Raw genomic sequence first — 25483 nt, forward strand, 5'->3', positions numbered from 1 at the left:
GAGGAATTTTAAGGATATGAAATTTGCCAAGAACTTAAGCCTCGATTTCCTTGCTAATTTTTGAGAGATGCCCGCTCTCTGTACTATGTACATTTACTGTTTTGTCACAGTACATTTACTGTACTGTGAGATTTTGTCATTGTACATTCTGACAAAATCTCACAGTATTTTGAAGTTACGTTAAGTAAAAAAAATTATGCTATACTGCCAAATACAATTATATCTATTCATTTTTAATTAGCAATTTATATCGATTTGGCGGATAAGTAAAGAAAAAAACCTGCATACTTACAAATGTGCAGAATAGTTTACAGTTTTTTTAATTACTTAAATGATGATGGAATTATAATATTCTTTATTCATACAAACAATTTCACTTTTTTATAAACTACATCTTGAGTTTAAAATTTACACTTTTAAATAAAATTAATGAATTACTTATGTTACTGACATATATGCACATAAAAGCAAACTGCTGCACTTGGTATACTAACAGCTGTTTTCTGTGCTTTTTAAACTGACATATATTCAGAATGGTACTTATAGCTGAGATAAAATACGTCACTGCTTTGATCAACAAACAGTGCTTTGCTTGAAACATATATTTTTGCATAATATGAACCAGCAGTAAAATCACCTTTCTATAATAATATGACTTCAAAAATTTATGAAAAATGTATATTATTTTTAATGTATCATATAATTTATTAATCCTCATTTAATAATTGAAATTTATATTTTAAACTGTAAAGTATTTTCTTTGGGTATGTGGATAATGTTTGCCCACTTAAGATACTAAGCTTATTTATATCACATTTCCCAAAAGCAAAAGCCTAATTTATTTACCTCGTCCTCTTCGTATAGTCATTTTACATGCTAAGTAATTTCTTCATATCATAGTCTTTAAACATAAAAACTGCTAATTACTTTTATATTAAGTTGGAATGCAGATATGCACAAAGGAGATAAAAACAATGTTCGAATTCTTCCACTTATCCAGTAACAAATATTTATATACCATGTGCCTTACACTGCCAGTTGAGACATAAAAGCTATTAATTTTAAACTGAGATACAAAACCATACAAAGGAGATAACACTAAAATGAAATGTTAATTATTCATTCAAATAATATATATGTATTTTTCTTGCAGCTCATAGATAATCAGCTTTACAATAAGTGAATTCTTTAAAAACAAACTACTTAATGTAATCAATACCAACTAAATTAGTTTAATACAAATGCAATAAATGTATTTAAATTTTTGATAAGATTGATATACAATTGGGCTCCTGGTCTCGCAAAATATATCGATTAATCTATTTAATTAAATAAATTTGGGGAAATAACACCTTTACAGTAAGTCTCATTTTACAGTAAATTTTTAAATTGGCGCGTTTCTATTTCATATATATTTACTATTTACTTTCTTTCATGAATCATTACTTCCAATTATCAGCATCTTAAATTTAAAGATTCCAAATATATGCATACATAATTATCAGCATATGAGTAACTTCCAAAACTTAGCATGAAAACGTATTAATTATTTACAAACGTTTTGTTACATTTGGCTAATTTTTCATAGCACGATACGGAAAAGGTCTGTACTAACATAATCGAGCACAAAAATTAAATTTTTAAGTAACAATTTTTTTTTTTTTTTTTTACTTCATTGATAAAAAAATCAAAGAAAATAATGCAGTTTAATCAGATACATGAAATATCATCAACCTTTTTTCATTATAATAAACTTACTCTATTATGAATGGATAAGATCTTATTTATTTCTACAGGAATTTTTGCGACTGTTTTCACCTGCAAGCAAATGTAAGCACATGACAACCGTTGAACTGTAATTTCGAGTGTTAATTATTTATCTCATAGCCAAATATAATCGCCAATCTAAATGTGGGCTACGAAACGTCGACCATTGTATATGCGATTACTGGAACTCTTGCTTATTATTTAAAAAACTTAACATTACCTGCATGTAAGTAAACACGAACGAATACTGTATTATATTTGCTAGAAAGGAAAAGATTTATCTTTCTCTGCATGCAATTTTTAATTTTATGAAAAGGAAATGCAGATATTTGCTGTTTATTCTCTTTAAGCATCAAGAATGAATAAGATCTTGATTATTATCACACATGTATCGTTAATATTATAGTTAAAAATACTACTTACTGACTGAAATGAATTGTGCAAAATATTTCGTTCAATGTGAGTGAAATCTGTTCTCAACTATGATATTAATTTGAATATTTTTTTCATGAAAAAAATTAAAGCGACGTTACAAATATTTGCAGCCTTTAGGTCCAATTTTTATTTAAGGTAATTTAAACACCTGCATATATTTTATTGCGGATAACTACTGATTAAATATTTTTTAACGGTAAATAAATGTTGCTCGTCTACAATGAGACCGAATTGGCGAAATTTTTTAGCTTTGGCGTCAGTAAATCAATGACAGAAGAACATCTGTTCATGACAGTCATCAAATGTATTCAAGTCGTTAAGGAAATAAACGCCCAGTGTTATGTATATTAAAAATAATAAATATAATCTAGATAAAAATTAACTTTCAAAGGGCTTCGGTTTACAACTTGAATGCATATAAATGGATTGGATATACAAAGGAATATAGTAAAATAATTTTATTTTCCCATTATCTTTATAAACTCTGTTGTAATTTCATGCTCCTGCATATAAGGATATGCAATTTATCCTTGATTTTATTCCAAAAATTTTACTAAAAATTTAAGATGGTCGAAAATTGGCAACTGGTTTTTTAACATAAAAAAGGGCATATGTATGCAAGAATAAAAAAGATGAATAAATAAGGTGTATGAAATTTTTTCAAACAGCTCCCCTGCAGTCAGTGTCAAAAAATCGCGATCGTAACAACATAGAGCATTTTTGTTAATTTAGTGATCATACATATATATTATCATACATATACTTTTGACACTGACACTTTGTCTTGTTTCCATTTAAATTCGATACATTCTCATTAATGACAAAAATATGCATCATACATTGAAATGAATCCAAGTCAAATGTCAGATGCATAATTATTATCTTAATTAGGTGATTTTATCGCTTGTTAGAACTGATATTACTTTATTTTTGCCGAACCCGTCGTACCAGAATCTTGCACTTTCTTTTAGAAAAGAGAATTTATATTTAGAGGACTGCATTTTCTGTAAAACATAAAACATTATTTCATACATACATTATTCCATAAATAATACTGAATATTCTATTGAAATTATAAGTAGAACAATTTCTCAGGATTTAAAATTTTTCATTTTAAAGTAGTGGAATTTAAATTTTTATTCAATTAATGAACTGATTATTAATTTCTTTAAATGATATATTTACCCTTTAAAGTTTTAAATAATTTATACATGTATTTAAGTTTTTATTAAGTGATGCAACAATGGTAAAGCTTTATCATTCCAGTGGAATTATTTTCTGATAAGAATAAAACTTTGTACTTTTGGATTAATGTTAAAATCTACATATTAATATCAACATGCAGTTAAGCTTTTTAAAATGTATATTTAATCTGATTTGGCATATTCAAAGCAAGTGTGTAATAAATCTTACAGTCATGAAAAAGATCTATCTTTGTTGTATTTGTGTTTTATTTTATCTTTCACATGCCCCTTTGTGTTAAATTATATGCCCTTAAGAAATGCATGAATGAAATCTTTTAAGTAGTAATTAGCTGTGACTTTTTTAATAAAGCATATAATAAATATATGTGACTTTTTTAATAAAGCATATAACAAATATATGTGACTTTTTTTAATAAAGTCACATATATTTGTTATTTAAAAGAAAAGTGATCTATTTAAGAGATGTGGTTGAGTCCTAGTTAAGGAATTGGCATTTATAATATTCCTCTTAAAATGAGTGGTTTAAATTATTTTTATAAAGAAGAAAAATACTTTGAAAAATTTTCAAAACTAATTTCATTTATAATTCTGCATGCTTAAGATTGTTCTGAAAATATTATTACAGTAATTATTTGTTTCGTATCAACATTTACTTCTCTTTATTCAACTATTCACATGTAAAATTTAGTGCCATATATAGGATGTTTTAACCAAAGTAAATGTTTTTCATTATAGAATGCATTGTCTTTCATTTTCTGTTATATATCATTATTTACATCTTAAAGACAAGAGGATTTCAGGCATATATATAGAAGGCATACATTCATCAATATTCTTTTTTATTAGTTTTATTTTTGTAAATTGTAATTTTTTATGTACTTCATTTGCATGGTATTCCTTTATATGGTATAGTTTTGCTTCTTTATGGATGACTTTTATATTCGATGCTTTAGTTCATAGTGGATTTGAAACTCTCTCAAATCATTCAAGTAACTTCTGGCTGAAAGACAATGGTCACATTTCACTTCCCTCATCTACTTACCATCAGATTTAATTATATTATGTGCTTTTAATGGTCTTATTTTAACTGAGCCTGACATGTTACAGTCTGTGTGACATTTACCATTAAATCATAAGGTATTAATCATTAGAAATTTGGAATAGATCAATATGTGAATGACATGAAGGGGGATATTATCATGTCTGAAAGATGTGAAATATTATTCTGAGAGATGGCATGCATGGATACAGAAAACACTTTCCAGCTCTTAAGTTGTTAACAGGTAATCATGCATTATATGGTGAAAAAAATAGTTCCTTGTTAAAGTGGCCACTGCTTAAGTCTTTGGCAATGTCCAAAATTTGCATGTTACAGATTGGACAGTAAACTTTGTCTGTTGTGGTGATTAAACATGGTAACCACTTTATTAAAGAAATACCATGAAATGTGTTTGTTTTAGCACCTCATAAAGGTCATTTAATTAGTTTTCAAATCCTAAGTAGCTAACAATTACCTTTTATTTCCTGTGATTCTTTCAGATTCTGAACTTCTACTCAGAGCTTAATTTCTAAAATTAGAAGTGCCGGAGCCTATGGAAGACCATCAGCAAAGAGGAACAAAAGTAAATCAATAAATAAATGACTTTGAAAATCATTAATAATTTAAAAATTAAATAGTTGATAATTATCAAATTAATTCATAATTGCTTAATTAACAGTTATCAATTATTTAATTAATAATCATTATTTAATTAAGTAAAAATAAATTAGTTATTATTTATTAAAATAATTGAAGATTAAGGTAATTAAATAATTAAAATTAGTTAAAATGTAAAGAAATGAACTAAAATTTAATAAGCGATTTTTAATATAATTAATTGTAAAAAATAAAATTTTTGAAATCAAAATTTCTACTGAAATTGTTGTTCAATTGCATAAAAGAAGTGCCAGAGCCTTCATATTTAGGGCTCCGATACGCTCCACCTAGCATTAGTAGAATTAGAATTTATCCCCAAAACTGAGAAGTACCAGAGCCAGGCTCTGGCACAATTTCAGCTCTGCTTCCACTTTTAAGGAGATCTGCAGATTCCGGTACAATATTTTAAAGTACATTAAATTTTGTAAACTTCATATTTTAGTTTTTCATGTCTGTCCTCAAAAATCAGATACTGGACTTTTCCTCTTTTGTTCAGGAATGATATCAAGTTATTTAGCATTTTTATAGTTTATTGTTAAAGAAGTATTGCAAGTTTTCCATCTGTGGTGGTGGTGTGAGAATTCGACAGGAAAAATATGTCTGCAATAATGGGAAAAAAAAAAAAAAAAAAAAGTTTAAATGATTAATTCTACATTTTGGCTATATAGTACTTAGTTATTTAATTGATAAATAATTTACCACATTACTTGTAAATTTAGTCAAAGTAAGGTTTAAAAGTTGGAAATAATAAAAATAAATAAATAAATAAAAGTGATTTTATAAAAATGTCAGAAAATAAAAACATTTTTATTTACTAAAGTAGATATTAATTTAATTGTATTTTTGAACGTAACATATTAAAACTGATTTTACTGTCTGATCAGTTTTTTAAATCATTATTATTATAACTGGTCAAATTATAAAAGCTTTGCATGTAGTAAGCATGGAAATTTTGAGCATGATCTCTGAAACTGCATGTTTTTAACATTTAATATTTTTAGAAGTTTTTCTGACTGAAATATTGGTTCAGAAAATATTAGATGTATTTTTACTATTCTTCAAATATCAGTGAATTAAAGAAACAGAAAAACTTGAAAGGATTAGCGCTGATTTTGAGAACATTATTTAAACTTCTGCAGAGTGCTGCAGAAGTTTATTTGCTTTCAAAAAATTTATTAGTTATTTATCAGTTATTTGTTTTTGAAAAATTTGTTATGCATGCAGTTTTTTAATGACCTGTAAACTATATCATAAGTAGTGCGGTTCTTGTTAAAATAAATAATATAATCACAACTACTGTTCAGATTTAAATTATATGTGTAATTAAGTACTGTCATTTAGAGAGTATCATGTCTTTTGCATAGTATAGTTTGTAAGAAGGTATAATTAATATTTGTATAGGATATTTTTAAATAATACAGTACAAAGTCTGTAAGCTGGACTCGTCGGGACTTCGGCGATTCTGGATTAGAGGTTTTTCCGGATTATAGATCATCAATTTAAATCTGGTAAGATGGCATGCAGAAATTATACAATTAAAATATGAAACCGTAATTTATGAAATAAAGAGCAATTATGATCTAAAGGGTATAAAATTTTACAAAAAAAAGCTTAACATTTATTTTACTTTATTAAACATTTCTTTCAACGCGCGCATGCGTAAAGTTTGTGGCTTTGAGGTCTGGATTATAGATCATTCTGGATAATGGACGCCCGGATTACGGACTTTGTGCTGTATATCATATTTGCTCATGTATTTCTGCCCCGTTTTTACTAATTTTTTTATTGTACGAAAATCAATAAGAGAAAGTTATGTGAATAATTTAATTTCAAACGGATGCTGTTACAATAAGAACATAACACGTAAAAAGCATCCATGGATAAATTTTCGGTAATTATTGCAGTATTATTTATTTAAAAGGAACTTGCATTCCATTAAGAATACATAGTCATATTAACATTACAATATCTAATAAGATATCTCTATTTCTATACCCATGAAACTCACCCATTCTTACTGTTGTCTGCTGCTACTCCCAAAGCCTCAAATCATTTGACTGTCTGAATGGCATGGGTTTTTGGATTTGACATGAAGACCTGTATTTAAACACTTTTTTGTTGGGTAAATTTGTATGTTTGTTTTAGTCCTCATTTTTATAAACTTTAATTTATTAAGATGATATTTATGTAGTTAAAGAAAGTAAGAAAGCAAAATATCTTAAATTATAAGCTAATATAATATATACCAAGTGACAAAACATCTCATGACCAGATAAAGCCGGTTACGGCGCTCAGGAGGTTAGTGCTGCTGGAACTGCTGCCTGTTTAGTCCACTATATCTTGTAAGTTAAGTCACCATCATCACTGTCTTTATCACCTTTGTCTGTCTTCCCATGTGCGTTGACCTTCACAGAACAATCAAGAATATTAGGTATTCCTGTTTTTTTTTGAAGATCTTCATTGTTATTTCTTCATCAATCAGATCTCTTTCACCTGAAATCCATGAGCAAATTAATTAGTAAGAGGAAAACAACCACCACGTGAAGGAATCCATTTTAAAATTTAGCAAAACTTGCTTTCTGAACACCTTAAAGAAGGGAAAAACTATGCAAGTACTTAAAATTTTTTTTCAGAACCTTATGCTATAGCGAGGAAAAATACACAAGGGATAATACAAAAGTAAATACAGTAACATATTAAAGTTGTAATTTAAAATTTATGTTTTAGTAGTTATTAATGTTACATGTTAAGTTATTAATTTAACATGTTTTAGTATTAATGTTACATGTCTTTTGTTACATCCTTATATATCTTTATGGAATTCAGTGAAAGAAGTTAATCAACCAGGACAAAAGAAATTGCAAGAAACTAGATGTTAAATAAACCTTGGGTTAGTTATTGTTTGGAAAAGTAAATAGGCATTTTTGAATTTATTTCATTCAGGTACTGTAAATTCTATTCTAATATTTGATAGAAAAATATTGTTAAGTTTAGTATTTTCATATTTTTATAAATGCTGTAGGATTTAAATGCATTTTCTCATTTGATTATACAGTTCAAAATCTGATATCCAAAATTGCCGGTACTTGGGCAATTCCTGATTTTAGTTGATCAGTTTGAATCTGGTAAGATGACATGTAGACATGGGAACATTGAAGCTTTGCTTAAGCCATATAGAAGAATACTAACTGCCCAGCAGGGTCACTGCAGCTGCACTAGGAGGTAGAATTTAAGGGAATTTTTTAGAATTTAAAAAATGAGCTCGGAGTAGCAAAAATTAGGGCTGGCAAAATTTTTAGAATTTAGGAAAGGAAAAAAAAATTTATAATTTAAAGAAGTACCAGGCAGTGTAATTTAGGACCTGCAGAGATTACACTGGTTAAAAATTTGCATTTTGCAGCACACCATTCCTAGGTTTCGTAAGGGAGGGGGGAATTTTGTTTTATTGTTATTTTTAATTTATTCTACTATTTATTTTTTGTCTTCTGGTGTGAAGATTTAGATATTGGGCTTTCTTTTCACGTAGTGGACATCTGTATTTGTGCTCTTTTTTTTTTTTTTAATTTGGGAAATACATCCTATTGAAATGTACTACTGTACAATGTTTGTTGTTATAATGAAAGTAAAATGAAGTTTTTTTTTTAACATTATGAATTAACTTTTCTGAATAAAAATACAGTCAAAAGTCTTTAATCCCGACATCTATAATCCAGAATGATCTATAATCCGCACCTCAAAGCTACAAACTTTCTGTGCATGCATAAACGCATTATGCGTTTATGCATGCACAGAAAGTTTGTAGTTTGTATGTGCATATGCGTTTTTGCGTGCGCATAATACCTTTACACATGCGCATATGCATTTACGCATACACGTAATACGTTTACGCATGCACATTTAATGTATAACGAACGGTATAAGCTAAGCTAAAATTATCTAATTATCTATTTCAGTTAATGTTGCAGATTGCATTGTTCCTTAATCTTCTAATTGGATCCGGCTTATTATTTCTTTGCTGACTGTTAGAGCAATTTTATAAAAATAAGCTTGAACTTTTGATTATGTCAAAAAAAATTTCCAATTCTGGAGATGCCAAAGGATCTACAAAGCGAAAGCATGTTTCGATGTCCATCAAAAAAATAGTGGAATTGCTTCAAAAAATGGATAAAGGCATATCCTTTGTTTCTCTAACCATTCTGAAGTCTGTTTATCAATTTCATGCTGCTCTGCGGGGAGGGGGGGGGTGACGTCGCGGTATGCAATGAACTAGAAGTTGATCTGTCAGCACTATCCTTATCTTCAGGGCATATGTTTTTATTTTATTCACTTTATAATTCCTTACTAAACGTAGTATTTCATCTCGATGTACTCCGTCTTTGATATGATTTAAATCAAATTCCTCATCATTATAAATATCACGAATACACATGAAATAGTTTTCTGGTTGCAGTTTTCTAATTTCGACTATGCGTAATGTATACTTTACGCATGTGCGCGTTGAAAGAAATGTTTAATAAAGTAAACAAATAAGTATTAAGCCCTTTTTTTTTTTTTTTTGTAAATTTTGATACCCTTTAGATCATAATTGCTCTTTTATTTCATAAATTATGGTTTCATATTTTTAATTTTATAATTTCTGCCTGCCATCTTACCAGATTTAAATTGATGATCTATAATCTGGAAAAACCGATAATCCGGAATCGCTGAAATCCCGACAAGTCCGGATTAAAGACTTTTGACTGTATATAATCTATATGCATTATTTAAATAAATATAGATATACATTGACTATCCATTAATCACAAAAGAAAAGGAAAAATCACAAAAATTAGTTTACTCTAAAAGTTATATGTAGAACTTAATGAAACTGACCCCCAGTATACAACACATAGCAAGGTATAAAACAACATGAAAAGAAATTGTCAGACAGTAATGGTGTTATAGAAATTTGCATATGTTAAAATGAACAAATTGGATGTATCAGTTTGGTATAGGAAAATTACATTCGATATGGAGTATCATCTTCCCTAGAAGCAATGCAACACATACAACAACAATTATGGCTGCCCTGCATGCGAGACTTAACCGCATATGCAGGTTCCCACCCCCCTCAGCTCGAGGTGCGAAGGTTCAACCTCCGCTTTAGCACCTTGGAGAGTGAGACGCACCACCTGGGATAACCAGACGGCACTGGTCGTCGATGCAACACATACAGCGCTATGTGTTGCTGTCAATTATACAGTCTATCAGATCTGTAGGAAGTGAGACCCATTGCTTTTGCAAAGCAGTTGAAAGTGTGGCAAGGGTCTAAGAGGCCTGAGAGCAAGCTCTTCCTAAAGCATCCCAAGCATGCTCGATAGAATTCAGGTCTGGTGATCGAACTGGCCAATCGATGTGTTGAATTGTTTGCTGCTGAAGCTAATCATCCATAATGTGAGCCCTGTGCAGTCTAGCATTGTGCCCCAGCATAAGGGCATACATAAGTATCAAGAATGTCATCTTTATAGGGCTGAGCATTCGTGGTACCACGTGGAAAGACATGGAGCTCTTTTCCCAAAGAAATACCACTCCAAACAAAGACATTGCCTCCTTCGTATGCATCTCTATCACAAATGTTTGATGGAGGATAATGAGTTCTCTCCAAATCAAATAATGCCTACAATCACTTTGGAGACTAAACCTGGACTCGTCTGTAAAGAGAACAGCCTTCCATCCATCAGCCGTCCAGTGGACATGTTGATGTGCCTACCTCAAATGTTCCCTTCTATGATGTGACATGAGTGGCATGCAAATGGCTGGCTGCCTCACATACAGACATCCTTCGTGAAGCCTTTTGCGCGTGATTGACATTGACACCAACCTTCCAGTGCCTGCAGTAAGGGGGAATCTGAGTTGAGTTGAGGTTCTATTCCTTTGGATGCATAATAACAAATATCGACCATCAGTGGTTGGCTGTCCTTAGTTGAACCTGCTTGTTGCAGAATCTGTTGTTAAAAATTGTTACCAAAGCCTGTGAACCACAGAAGGACTCACATTTAGCTATCTGATTACTTTTGTCTGACTTTGCCCTACTTCTAGTCTCCTAATAGTTCTTCATTGCAGTTCTTCGAGCAAATGATGCCTGGAGGTCATTATTATGAATTAGCTATCCCAGATTTCTTATCTAAGTATCACAGCAAAATTTGCAGGTTTGCTCTGAAACGTGCAATTTTATGCTCCTTGTAGATGATGTATTTTGATTTTGATATAGTCACAGAAAAGAAGGAAAAAATCCATCTATTTCTGCTTAAAAAAAAAAAAAAAAATCAATGAATTGTGCAAACTTAGGCAATGCCATCTCTCTACCAAATGCACCTTGTTTTCTTTAGTGATTTTGTGACAAAACTCTGTATTATTGCAGAAATTTTTACTTCACTTTTCTCCCATAGCTGGCGAATTTTTCAAGTACATATTTTAAAATTGATTTTAAGGCAAAAAATATCACAATTTAACAATACAAACCATTGGAATCAGGAATATGAGAAAGAGAATGCATGTGGGAGAATGACGGCATTGCTTAACTGAAGGATTGTGGAACATAGTTATCTGAAAGATTGTCAATAATTGTTATGAGCATGAATGCCTGAAGAATGGTTATGTGCATGGTTGTCAAAATTTGGCACCTGGAAAACCAGCTACTTGCAATCATCTCGTCATAATTATATTAGCTTTGGATGTGGAAAATTAATTTTATTAAATGCTTTTCTTTCCCCTGCTCACAACAAATTTGAATTTATATATTCTACTTTTACTGCAGGTTAATAATTGTTGAAAGTCTCCTGTATTTCAAAATTTTCACTTCACTGTATTTTTATTTTTCTGCATAGGTACATATATAACTATAAAATAATAATATGCTAATATGCTTTTAACAAATTGTTCTGAACTGCATTATTTCAAAATTATTTTATATTGTTTGATTCTTATTTAATATTAATAACACACATAATTTTTTAGCAGCAAAAGTGAAACTTAAGTGTTTTATCCAATAGAGTGATAAATCTGCAAATGAAAGCTTTTAACCAATCGATAGAAGTAAAACAAAATTATGACTTAATTGATCTTAATTTTGTATTAATATTGAAATCTTCACACTCTTGTCATGTTTGCTTCTATCCTCTGAACATATCATTAGCCATTTTTCTCTTCATTAATGTTGTCAACATGTAAAAAAAAAATTTCTTAGAATATCTCTGTTTCTCCGTGAATTATATTTTAGAAAGATAATCTGTATTGCAGGTATAAGTTTATCAAGTTTGACTTGCTTTGGTAGCATAAACTAGCATTCAGCTCCTAACAGAGGTAAGTAAATTACCACATGCCTGAGCAGAACTACAAAATCTTAGGAGGCTTTTAAAACAAATCATTTTATTACGTCAGAACTTCGAAAATAACTGCACAACTCTTGCTTACAAACTCCAACAGCCGTCTGTGGCAAGATAACTTAAAGAAATAATAAGTTCAAATTTAATTTAAATGAGCTAGTAGTAGTCTAAGACTGCATACTGTCAAATAGCTGTGAAGTTGACTTAAAACTTTCTATCGACATAGTAATTTAAATAGCGGCAACTATAGTGCGAGGCTGAATAATACAACTTTATCTGAGCTAGCTAACCTAGTAATGTGGCCTTGAGAGGCAGAATATGCTCTGAATTAAATTCCCAAAAACGTTCCTTTGAATACTATCTTTTTCCACTTCATTTAAATTCTGGTAGGGAAATGGAAATGAGAAGTGACAGTAAAAATCCAAAATATAAAATTAAAGGTTAGTTAAAAATAATAATAATAACCCCTAGAAATTATTTAAAAGAAATTCATTTGTAAAGCATTTACAATTATTCATGGAATTTTTGTTCAAAAGGAAGAAATTTCTATAGCTTTTAGAATACCAGTATTATTAAAGATTCATTTTTGCCATGACAGTTCTATTTTTTTTTTTTTTACCTATATGACTATGTACATTTGTCTACCAATAAATTGTTATAAAATATATGTATGCTTGTGATGAATATTATACTATATTTTTTTACAGGAACAATAAAAGTTTATGTAATTATTTTGTCTAAACCAAGACCTGTTACTGAAGTGTTTCAGCAATGAAGAAGATGAGAATGATAAGAAAGTAAGACAAAAGCCTGAAAATTTTTAGTAGAACTCAAGAGGTATGAAAGGAACCTAAATAGCTGCACACAAAAGGAAAAACGATTTGCCATTGAAACATTGTTTAACATATTATTTTCAGTAATTTTACCTATACTTTTTAAAACTGTTATCTAAATAATTGGGAATTCCCAGGGTATGAAACCTCACTTTGAAGTATGAATATTAATAAATTATTATAGTTTTCGGTAATTTTAACTATACTTTTTAAAACTGCTGTCTAAATACTTGGGAATTCCCACAGAATGAAACCTCTCTTTGAAGTGTGAACACTAGTAAATTATTATAGTTTTCAAATGCTTCAGAACCATATAATTTCATTGTACGTTTTGATTTTGTTTAAATATTTTTTCTGATAAATTGCAGCTTATGTTGAAAGTATTTTTTGTTCATATTTTTGTTATGATTTATTTTTCCTAGAATTTTGTAACCAATTAAAAAAATCATTTAATGATATTTAAAAAAATACATGCATTATTAATGTTTGTTATTTTTGTTCTTTCCTTACCATCAGTCAATTATTTTGAATGTAATGAATAATATATTGAATGTGTTCTCCAAAACAGGTTATGGATCTTCTAGTGAGACAGATTTTAATGAAAACTGCAGAATCATGGAAAAGAGACTTTCTGAAATCACAAGTGAAATGTTTCAGTGTAGTAACTGCTTTGAATCCTTTCAGCTTCATACACAGTTATTAAAGCATATATGTCCTGGAAAATTGAAAAATAGCATAGCATGTCAAGATTGTGGCAAAACATTCACTCGTCAGAGTAGTTTAGTTGACCACATGCGTCTTCATTCTGGAGTGAAGCCATTCAATTGTGGCTACTGTGGAAAAGCATTTGCAAAAAAATACAATTTATGTGTTCATATGATGCGTCACAAAGGAGAAAAACCTTTTAATTGCCATATGTGTTCTAAATCATATATACAAAAAAGTGAACTTAAGTTACACCTTCTAAGAAATCATCAGTGGCTATGATTTTAGTTTAAAATGTAAAAATTGCGCAGTGTGTTGTGTAATTTGATATTTCATAATGGTCATTTATCATGTGATTTAACTTTGCATTATATTGATATTTTTTGTGAAATTTTAAATTTTCCTTTTGTCAAATTACCATTAATCAACTGATACCCATTGGAACATAAGTAGTATCAGCTATATATGATCTGTATATGCAACAATGAGCTAAGAAAATTTTAATAAAACTCTTTATCTTATGAAAAGAAAATATCAAATTTTGACCAAACATTTTACTTTTAGAAAAACAAGAAAATTTAAATAATTGTGCTTGAACAAGAAAACATTAAAAAAATAATGAAAACTCGTTAAAATTTACAAAATTTAGCAGTCATAGAAATAAAATAAAATGAGAAGTAAATTGAATTACGTGGCATAATCTATGCCTAAAGTTGCCTCACATTATTATTTTCTTCCACATCGGTTGATCTTCTAGGAGGTTCTAAGGCCAAGCAATGGTTTTCAAAAAAGCTTTTTGAGGATTAGGATGTAATTTTCTTAAAATGTTTCCAATTTAAGTATATGTCATTAAATCCAAAATATGGTATTTAATTCAAAAAAAAAAAAAAAAATCTTGTGGCAGTCCTGTTTATTGTGCCTGAAAGCTTGTTTAGCTCAAATAATAGTGATAGTTTCCATATGCACTTTTCCTGTTAAAAGCCATCTCATAAAAATCCTGAGAATCATTTTCTGGCACCTGTCTAAATTTAAAATTGCCAATAAACCATTTGACCAAGCTAAAATGAAACCTGATTTAATACTCGTAATTTTTAAGAAAAGAAAGATTAATATAAGTCGGTATGTGATTATAACATGTGTTTTTGTTAAAATGAATAAGCAAGCAAATAAATAGAACCTGAGCCTTACAAATTAGAGAAAAATTTAAAAAAGAATTCTCATGAGCCTCCTAAAGTTCACCACTGCATATACCTCAAAATCCAAAAAAAGTCTTCAGATTCAAAATTACATGCGTACCAGTTACTGCTCGCAAAATGAGTTCAGAGTGCCAGCTGAGTGAGACTGACCATTATATGGTGTTGGACTTAATGATTCACTCATTTTATTTGTAAGATTTCTGGGAATCTCTAGGCACTATGAGCAAAAGTGGTAAATTAGAAAGATGAAGGAGTCATAAAACTCTAATCCTGGCCTGAGAATCTGAAAATATTGATAGTTTGGGATTATCAATGCTTTTCGCATGTGATATAGATAAACCAACAGACCTCATTAAAAACTTTAGGTACAGACTTTTGATTGGCTTCAGGAAATGATGTCAGATTTAGTTGTATCTGTCTAGAAGTATTTGCAGTTGGATTCCATTGCTGGGCTGTAGCACATATACCAATGTTCACTACAAGAAATTTTGCCCCCCAGTTGTGGTGATGTAAAGTGTGTCACCAATGGACAGTAAATCAGTGAGAGAACTTCTTGTGAAAAGTGGAATCACACTAAATATTACGAAGATCAATGGCAGTTACGAGGGGATCACAGCTTACTAAATGCATTGCGCCCATTGGGAAATATGGCAGAAAAAGCATTTCAGTGCGAGTCTGTTTTACTTGGTTTCAATTTCATCCACTACTTTTTGTGCTTGTAACTAACACTGAATGCTAGCTAACTGAGTGATTAAACTGGACAATTCCATTCTGCCATAAAACACTTATTCATTAAGCAAGCATCCTAGCTGGCTGGTTTGAGAAGGTGGAAGTAAAAGAACTAGATTTAGCTAGCCCAAAGCTCTGATCACAATACAACTGAGCATTTTGGGAATGAAGTGAAGTAGTGGCTGTGAGTTTAACATAATTGCCCAAAAACTAACATAGAGCTATTCATCATGCTAAAGAAGGGAATGATGCAAAATACCTTTAGATAGTTATTGAAACTTAGTAGGAGAGATAGCAGAAGCTGAGATGGCAGTAAATGACAAACCTGTATTTTACCAATACCATTTGCGCTTCAAATAAGCATAGTTCTATGGGTGTCGGGTTATTATTGGCAAATTTAATCTTTGAATTTAATTCGAGATAAATTCAGTAAAGCTATTTTACTTACTAATTTTAAATTTTTTGTTTATTGTTTTTATTAGATTTATTGCTGTATTTGATAGTTTGCTGTAAAAATGTACTGTTGTTTCTATTTTTATCTGTGTATCTGTGTTTAGAGTATTAACATGTGTTTTAACTATTACATAAATTAATTTTATTGTTGACTTTGATGGACTAAGCTGGAATAATGTCATCTGACAAGAGCTGCAGTGTACCTCTAAAGGGCCGTTCAGATTAGGGTTTATCTGAGCTAATGGAGACATCTGACGTAGTTGACCTATCTCCAAAACCAGTTTTTTCCCATAGGGTAGCAAGTTGAAAAATCTGAACTGCATGCATAGCGGAGCTAGTTGACATATAAAACTGATTCCATTAGCTCAGGTAAACCCCAGTCTGAACAGCCCTTAAGTGTTCTGCAAATTTCAGAGTAATGATTTAGTTTGATTTGCATTAATATATTTTTGAATGAGTATAAACTAATTAGTCACATTAGTAGCTAATTAATTTTTGTCTATTAAAAAGCTAAATACAACTTAATTTGTATTTGCAGTTTTATACTTTAACTGGTCAGGTAGTAGTTTATAGCTAGGCTATATGTATAAGAGTGAAAAATTTACTATTTATGATGTTTTTCATGAAATCTTGTTCAAATTTGTTTTTATAAAATTAAGTAAAACCTCTAATTGTAAAATTTTATTTTTTTATCTGAAAATTCAATAGTGCATAAAACTGAGTTTATTAATTACTGTACATACTTTAATAAAGGAAATAATAAGTTTTTTAAAAATAAAAATTCAGTCAAAAGTCGTTAATTCGGACATCCATAATCCGGACTTCAAAGCTACAAACTTTCTGCGCATGCGTCGCGTTGACGCAAACGCATAAGACCTCTACGGCTGCGAATATGCATGTGTGCATTCGCATAATACGTTTACGCATGCACGTTTAATGTATAATGGATGGTATAAGCTAAGCTAAAATTATCTAATTCAGTTAATGTTGCAGATTGCGTTGTTCCTTAATCTTCGAATTGGATCCGGCTTATTATTTTTTGCAGACTGTTAGAGCAATTTTATAAAAGTAAGCTTGAACTTTCGATTATGTCAAATAAAATTACAGATATATATTTACTAATATATAAAGGATCTACAAAGTGAAAGTATGTTTCGAAGTCCATTAAACAAAAAGTGAAATTGCTGCAAAAAATGGATAAAGGCGTAACTTTTGTTTCTCTAACCGTTCTGAAATCTGTTTATCAATTTCACGCTGCTCTGCGGCCGGGGGGGGGGTAACGCCTCGGCGCGCAATGAATTGGAAGTTTATCTGCCAGCACTATCCTTATCTTCAGGGCAGATGTTTTTATTTTATTTGGTTTATAATTCCTTACTAAATGTAGTATTTCATTTCGATGTACTCCGTCTTTGATATGATTTAAATCAAATTCCTCGGCATTATAATTTGCTTCCGATAGTGAAGAAAGTGACACAGAAGTTATTGAAAATGAAAAAATTTCGATTGACAAATTAATCGGTATTCTCGGCACAGCAATTATAGGACTTGAATGGCGGAACTTTGTAACTGAAGAAGAAATTATGTCTGTTTATAGAATTAAAGAGAAAGTATTATCACGTGAAACGAAGCAACTTAAACAACTTACATTGAAAGAAATGTTTAATAAAGTAAACAAATAAATATTAAGTTGTTTTTTTTTTTTTTTTTTTTTTTTTTTTTGTAAATTTTGATACCCTTTAGATCATAATTGTTCTTTATTTCATAAATTACGTTTTCATATTTTTAATTTTATAATTTCTGCATGCCATTTACCAGATTTAAACTGATGATCTATAATCCGGAAAAATCGATAATCCGGAATCGCCAAAGTCCCGTCAAGTCCGGATTAACGACTTTTGACTACAATTTAGGAAGAATTTTCATTCCTTTAGGCAAGAAAATTCTTAAGAATTTTTGCTCCCTTGACAAGAAACTGGAAAATTATTTTTACATGAACGTAAGAATTTATGAGCAAAGCACATGGTTAAACTTCTAAAATGATAAAATATGTATCTAGCAGTTTAGTTTTCAGAAATGATTACAGCATTTGCAGTGATTAAAGGAAATTATTGTTTTATTATTATTTTAGTAAACATTAAGCTTATTTCGTATGGAATGATGAAAAAAATTAATCACACACAATCAGCATAAAGCAAAATTTTCATAGGAGATTCAAAAAGGGAAAGAAAATGTATGAGTTAACAGCAGTGGTAGCAGATGGTGTCATCTTTAGGAAATGTTTTTATCTGCAATAGTATATAATATATTTATGCTTAATCTGAACCATATTAATGTTATTGAATTATCCTTTAAGTTGTTGAATCGTAAAAAGAAGTTAAGCATTTATCTTCTGTTTTGCATTGACTATTGTTGAAATACAAGTGTAATATAAACAAAAACATTGCTCTTTCTGTTTTGAAGTGTGTCTGATTATCTTGTGTTAAATGATAATTTAATTTACATAATAAAATGAACTTATTTTCCATGCTACATGGCTTAAAAATGTTGGTAAATTGTTAATACTAAATTTCTGTTAATTATGATATGGCATATTATTTTTTACTACATTTTTTTAAAAAAAAATTGCTATTGGATTAGCTGCGATTTTGGGTTAATTGTAGATACTATTCCAGATATTACTTCCATCCTATATTTCCATATTTTTATGATTTAAATTATTGCAAACAGAAAGTAGCCTTTAATTGCTAATAAATTATAATAAAATAAAGCATTGTCATTTGATTTCTATCTTTAATTTTAAATGTTGTTTGCCAAAATAATTTTATATCATTAATAGTTAAAAAGCAAGCCAAATATGTATGTTACATTCTTTCATTTACTATCTGCTTATCCCTATTTGCTTTTATTTATTGCAGTCATATGCTATTCTTCTGAAATATACATGAAGTTGATATTCATTACAAATAAAGCTAAATATTACACCTTGCCTTTTCTGAATGTTTAAAATAAATAACAAATAATTGTTTAAAATAAATGTAGAATTGCTAACTAACTGAATGTTAGAATCTGAAGAAACAAATTATTTTAGAGAAGTATATTGAAGAAAAAAACTATTTCCCCAACCATCTGTGATAATAATTTTAATTATTTAGGCTTGTAAACTTTTGCCTGCTTAATGAAAAAAATAAGTGTAAATGGTGTGCATATTATGACGTCTGATAATAAATAAAAAATTAAAAAATATAGTATGACGTATCAGCTTTTCTAATATTAATGTAGGCAACACATTGGATATTGCCAACTTAATAAAACAATTATTTAAGCTGATTAAATTTATTATAGATTGTGAACAAGCATTACATCATATAAAATTTTGTTAATTTAAATTGACATACATGAAAATTTGAAACTTACCTTCTTTCACAGAAGCAGTTGTGAGTATTTTACAAGACAGAAATTCTGTCAGTAACCATATTTAGTGATAAGGAAACAAATATTAGCCAATTTGTCATGTTCATTCTTCATAAACTTTACAAAATCATTTTAAACCCTTCTACATATCTTATGCTTCTGTTAGTTGCTTCCTAATTTTTCACTGATGTATGGATAGTTCTGAATATATTCTTTATATTGAATTTACTTTCAAGGTTGTACAGAAAACAAAAATAAATTAAATGTTTATTATTTTCAGTTAATAAATAAAGGATTAGTTAAAAAAGAAACTACATTTAAAGATACAGTATAACTGTATGTAGTTTAACAATGTACTTTAACAGTACATAATTTGTAATTAGGGTAAGCATTGATAAAGTGTAATATGCTATAAAATTTGAAAGGAAACATTTTTATAATGTAAAATTATTTAATTACCTTCTTATACTTTTATTTAATATGTTAAAAATTCTAAAGCAGGAATGATAATACTCTATACTTTTTCTTTCAACACAGCTTGCTTATTTTATTATTATTTTTTGTTCTACGAAAGCTGTAAAAGATATTCATAGAATTGTTGCTATTTATTTGAAAAATATTATTTAATATTTCACCTATTTAGTTTTACTTTGGTTTAATGAAAGTAGGACCAGTGCTAGATAATATAATCATAAATAAATAAAAATCACAAGGATGAATAAAATCATGCTAAAATAGGTAATAATACTTGTGTAGAAAAGATGAAAATATAAGTCAGTATCACTACAGGAAGTTTAATTAAGCATTGTTTTAGATATAAAGTGTGGTTTTATTGTATTAGGAAATGACTTCTTTAATTTTCATATGCTGAAAAAAGTAAATGTAAAAATTTCTGTATATTGAAATGCGAGATTATAATTTAACTTGAGTGAATCTTCTTACAAAGATTTAATGCTGAGCCATATGTATTGTGTGATAACATGTTTGAGATTTGTGTTATAGTATTTGCATTTTATTTACACATATAAAAACTTCATGTACAGAGCTTTTTGATTATTTTCATTAACATCTGTGAAAGCAAACATTTACTTTGGCTCTTTGATTGAAATTGCATGTTTTTAAGCAAAACTGTGGGTGTAAGCTGAGATAAAATGTACCATGGAAGTGTAAATAACTGATGCATTTCTTTATGATATTTTCAATAAAGAATATTTAAAGTTCTTAATGAAACAGTAGTTTTTTGTGCATTTTGTTTCAGTTAAGGTTTTTGTTGCAAAGTTTTAATTTCATCACACAATTTTCATTTAATTTTATGAGCAAATCAATTATTATGCTTTTAAAAATAAAGTTAAAAGTGTAAATTAAGTCATTTTTTAGAGGTACTTAGCATTTAATTTCAGCTTATTATTTTTTCTATAAAATGATTTTACTGATGTGCAGAATTCTTAAAATCTGTGCCCATTTAAATATATAATATATTTTATGCAAGTATGCTCATTTAAATGTATAATGTATTTTATGCCAGCAAGTAATGTGAAGTGTATATTGTTTTCATAGTGGAAACCACATTCATATATTGAAATACTTAAATGTCTTTGTGATAAATCCAAGCCTCTATAGATATGATGAAAAGCTGTTTTTATGTAATTGAAAATATTAGTTTATTGAATATGTCTTTTATATTTTATGTTTAATTTAAGCAATAACGTTACTTTTAAAAAACTGAGAATTTCTTCTAAGTTATTGAATGTGATTTGATGTTATGTTTCAAAATTATTTGTATTTATCCCAATGGATGCGTGCTAATTTTTAATGGAATTTAATTATCGAGGATTTGATAATTTATTTAAACATATTTTAAACTCATATTTTGTGCTTTTTTAAAATTACTAAGTAATCAAATACTTACCTGAAAATTTTTTATTTAAAAAAATTATAATACCTTGTTGTATGAATTTTTAGCAGTAAATACACACATTCAAAAGAAATTTCTTATAACTCATGTAAAATTAATATAGGTTTAAGTGCTTTGTTTATAAAGATCAACTTTAAATATTTTAACAAATATCAAACATATAGTTTATATAATATAACAGTTTCATGTAGGAAATTCCTTTGGGTGAGTTATTTCCTCACAGAAGGTTAAAAAGTAATTACACAATTTTCCATACTGCTGTTTTTAATCAGTTGTTTTAGAAATGATTTCATTATTTGTAGAGTTCGGCTAAGTTTAATTTAATCTACAGTTTTCATTTAAGAAAGTATTTTTTACTGTTTTGATTTCTATGAGAACTTTTGTTATATTATATATATATTTTTGATGTATTTAGTAAGGTATTTAATTTATATAACATTTAAGCTAATAAAATGAATATTAGAATTTATTTTAGAATACTTATGTGATATATCTAAACTTTTAATTTTAATACTTACTCTATAGAAAAAGTTTTAAAAATTAAAGCATGGAAATAGATTAATGAATTGTATTTAGAATATTCATAAATTCTGAAAAATTGTTAAAGATAGTACAATAAATATTCAGTTAATTTACAACTATTCATGATTCATGTGCTTTTGTGCATTGCCATTGTTTGATAGCTGATTCATTAATCTTTTTATATCTGAAATATTTATTATTTATGACCATCATTAAATTATGTTGACCATTATTAACCATCATTAAATTGTGTATTCAGCAGGTACTCTGGGTGGCATTGCTCTTACCTATGCAAATGCAAATGAAGGAATAAACTATGCTGAGCATAATCATAACGCTAGCTTCATGGCATATTATCACTTGAATGATGGTATTATTGAAAACAATCAACAAGAAATTTTGCCTGTTCCTAAGGAGAAGAGTTTCAAATGCACTCGCTGTCATAGATCATTTAGATATCGAACAAGTCTGTTTCAACATGTTTGCGAAGGAGGTTTGCAAAAAGGGTTTCGCTGTAAAGAATGTGGAAAAACATTAGCAAGGAAAAGTAGTTTAATTGGACATTTGAGAATTCATACTGGAGAAAAGCCTTTTCGCTGTGAACATTGTGGTAAAGCATTTACTCACAAACACCATTTACATAGTCATATGCACAGACACAAAGAATAATATTCTTCCATTATCTGCCCTTTTTTAAAAGGCTGCATCTAAATACAGTAGGACACAGTTATATTACTATAAATGAACAACAACATACTATTATTGCAGCATAAATAACTTATTTACTTAATAATGAATTTTGCTACTTCACCAAGTAACAGTTATGGTTGTTATGAATGTTGCCAATCTAGTACATCAGGCTCATTTTTTAAATCAAGCTAAATATCCCAGTAAAAAATTATATAGAAATGTTTGATCATGCATTTAATTTCTCATTATTTTGATTGTTTAATTAATTGTTAATATTTTGTCTTACTGAATAAAAGGAAAAGTGCAGTTGCATTAAATGCTAAAAAAAAAGTACACATGATACATATATGTAGTAGATGGGAATACAAAGCCTATGTTTTATGACTTATTAATTTATGCAGTTATTAATTTAAAATTAAATAATTTATTTAAAAACTTGATGTTGAGAGGATTTTTTCCTTTCTTTCATCTAAGAAGATATCTTAGAGTGTCTCTTAATAAAATTTTCAGTCAGAAAGATTTTGCTTTCTAATTATCTGTTACAGAATGATGGAATATTTCTATCAGTTTCCCTTTTTTTTTTGAATGATTCACTTTCTACCTTTTCTTTCAAGAATACAAATACTTCCCCACGTTTATGGTGTTACATAACCTTAATGTGTTGATGAATCAGTGGTCTAAGTGAGAATGCTTTTCACTGTTTAAATTAATTCACCAGAAAAATTTCTGATCTTTTAAGATTTTAGAAAACATTTGGTATTATAATTTTTTTTTAACTATATATTTTTGTTCATAAAGAGTTGCTTGTCTTCTGAAAATAAAAGCATGATGAGCTTTATGGTTAACTGAATATATATTCTTACTCTGCTGTCTGTTTTGCAAAGTAATTGGAACTAGGCTGTATTGTGTTGTTAAATAACTGAATGGCCCTTTTGGTTTGAATTTGAATGTATATTTCCTTCATAGTTAAAAAAGGGGAAGCAAGAAAGTGTTCAGGAAAAGGAAACTTTCTAATATTTTACAGTAAAACTTACTATTAAAAAGTTAGGCCTCAAATCTCAATTTGTCAGTGCTAAAAAAAAAAAAAAAAAAAAAAAAAAAAGAGACAAGACGGAGAGAAAATATTTCCAGTTATTTGTAATTAAACTTTAATGCAATTATATTTAAATAAAACGACACTTAATAAACACAAAATTCTCAGTGTTTTCTGCAAAATATCATCTGAGAAAGTAACAGCTGCCTTTTTTGTACACATTTCTTAGAGGTTTTCTGTTTCAGAAATTAAGCTACATTTGAAAATAGAAGTAGCAATAAATGTTGAAAAAAATATTCTTTTTAATGACATAATGTTAGTTAAATTCATTTGCAGTTTCAGTGATTTATCAATGAATTAAAAACATTTAATATATATATATATATTTATACATTTTTGTAAGTTAATTGAAGTTATTAAGAATTTGATACAGTTGATAAGCATTATAATGGTCATGTAGGGCTTGACAAAAATGCATGGTTTGTCAAATGATAGTTGTATCAAATGTTGCTCAGAAGCAGGATTGGCAAGTTTCTTTTACAATGCAAAAAACCGATCATACATTATAAGTTTTTTCCACTAAAATGGAAGAAACTAATTTTTGAACTTATTTGTATATATTTTATTCGTATGTAACACTGTTATATTATTAATTTAAATATTTTCATTTCCTGTACAATTTAACCCTCTGAGTGGCCAGGGTTTTTGCTAAGAAAGCGCAAATTTCCCAAAACTACTATGAGAACAATTATGTTTTTGATTTTAATGTAAAAACTCTTCTGGTATTTCATACCAGGATTTTTTTTCTTTTGATATATTGCCTTAATTCCTTTGACATATTTTAATATGCACGTATATATACGTTCTTACAGATATCACAAAAAATATTCTTGCCGCTTAGTTAACTAGTCCTATTTGTATGCTAGTTATAACCTTCTTAACTCAAAAATAATACATGAAAATTGAATGTCACTTACTATAGAAACCATGCACCAAAACAAACATTTTTTTCTATTTACATGCAGTAACTTGTATTGTAATTTTAAATGGCAGAATGCAAAACAGGAGGAAAATTTGATCTAATGTGGCTGAACTTCAATCTCAACTAAATTACATAGTTCATGTATAAACTGGGGCATGTGTAAAACACTGAAATATTCCTAGAAACTAATATTTAAGTATACAAATTAAAAAAATTATTTATTCATAAAACTATAAAGTATAATTATCATTTTCTTACTAGATGAATATGATTGAGAATTAAAAAAATGCAGTTAAATACCATATTAATAAAAAAACGAGAATTCTACCAAACATCTTTCTGCATTTTTGGAGAAGATAAATTACTTTGCACTTTGTTGCAGAAATAAGATAGTTTCAAATAAGCAAAATTGTTATTAATAAATTTAACCTCTTTAGCAGCTACATAAGTGCATCACTGTACATTTTTTACAGTTTTTATCGCTCTCCTGGAAAAAAAGGTTTGTTCAGAAATTGCAAAAAATAATTTACCTGCATACTAATTAATT

General features: G+C 28.6%; 1 long non-coding RNA gene across 2 annotated transcripts; it reads left to right on the forward strand.

Annotated features, from left to right (window-relative positions):
- Positions 1–1848: 1848 nt before the first annotated feature.
- Positions 1849–24030, forward strand: LOC118197806 (uncharacterized). Of its 2 annotated transcripts, none has more exons than XR_015040441.1 (5): positions 1849–1993; positions 4947–5029; positions 7930–8046; positions 13175–13264; positions 13869–24030. It is a non-coding gene; the product is annotated as an uncharacterized LOC118197806 (long non-coding RNA). The 2 variants fall into 2 exon arrangements; XR_004759656.2 differs by lacking the exon at positions 1849–1993 and adding an exon at positions 2490–2649.
- The last annotated feature ends 1453 nt before the right edge of the window (positions 24031–25483 follow it).

Source organism: Stegodyphus dumicola, chromosome 3, assembly GCF_044657685.1.
Source record: "Stegodyphus dumicola isolate Sdum_Otavi_A_Nest chromosome 3, ASM4465768v1".
NCBI classification, from domain to species: Eukaryota; Metazoa; Arthropoda; class Arachnida; order Araneae; family Eresidae; genus Stegodyphus; species Stegodyphus dumicola.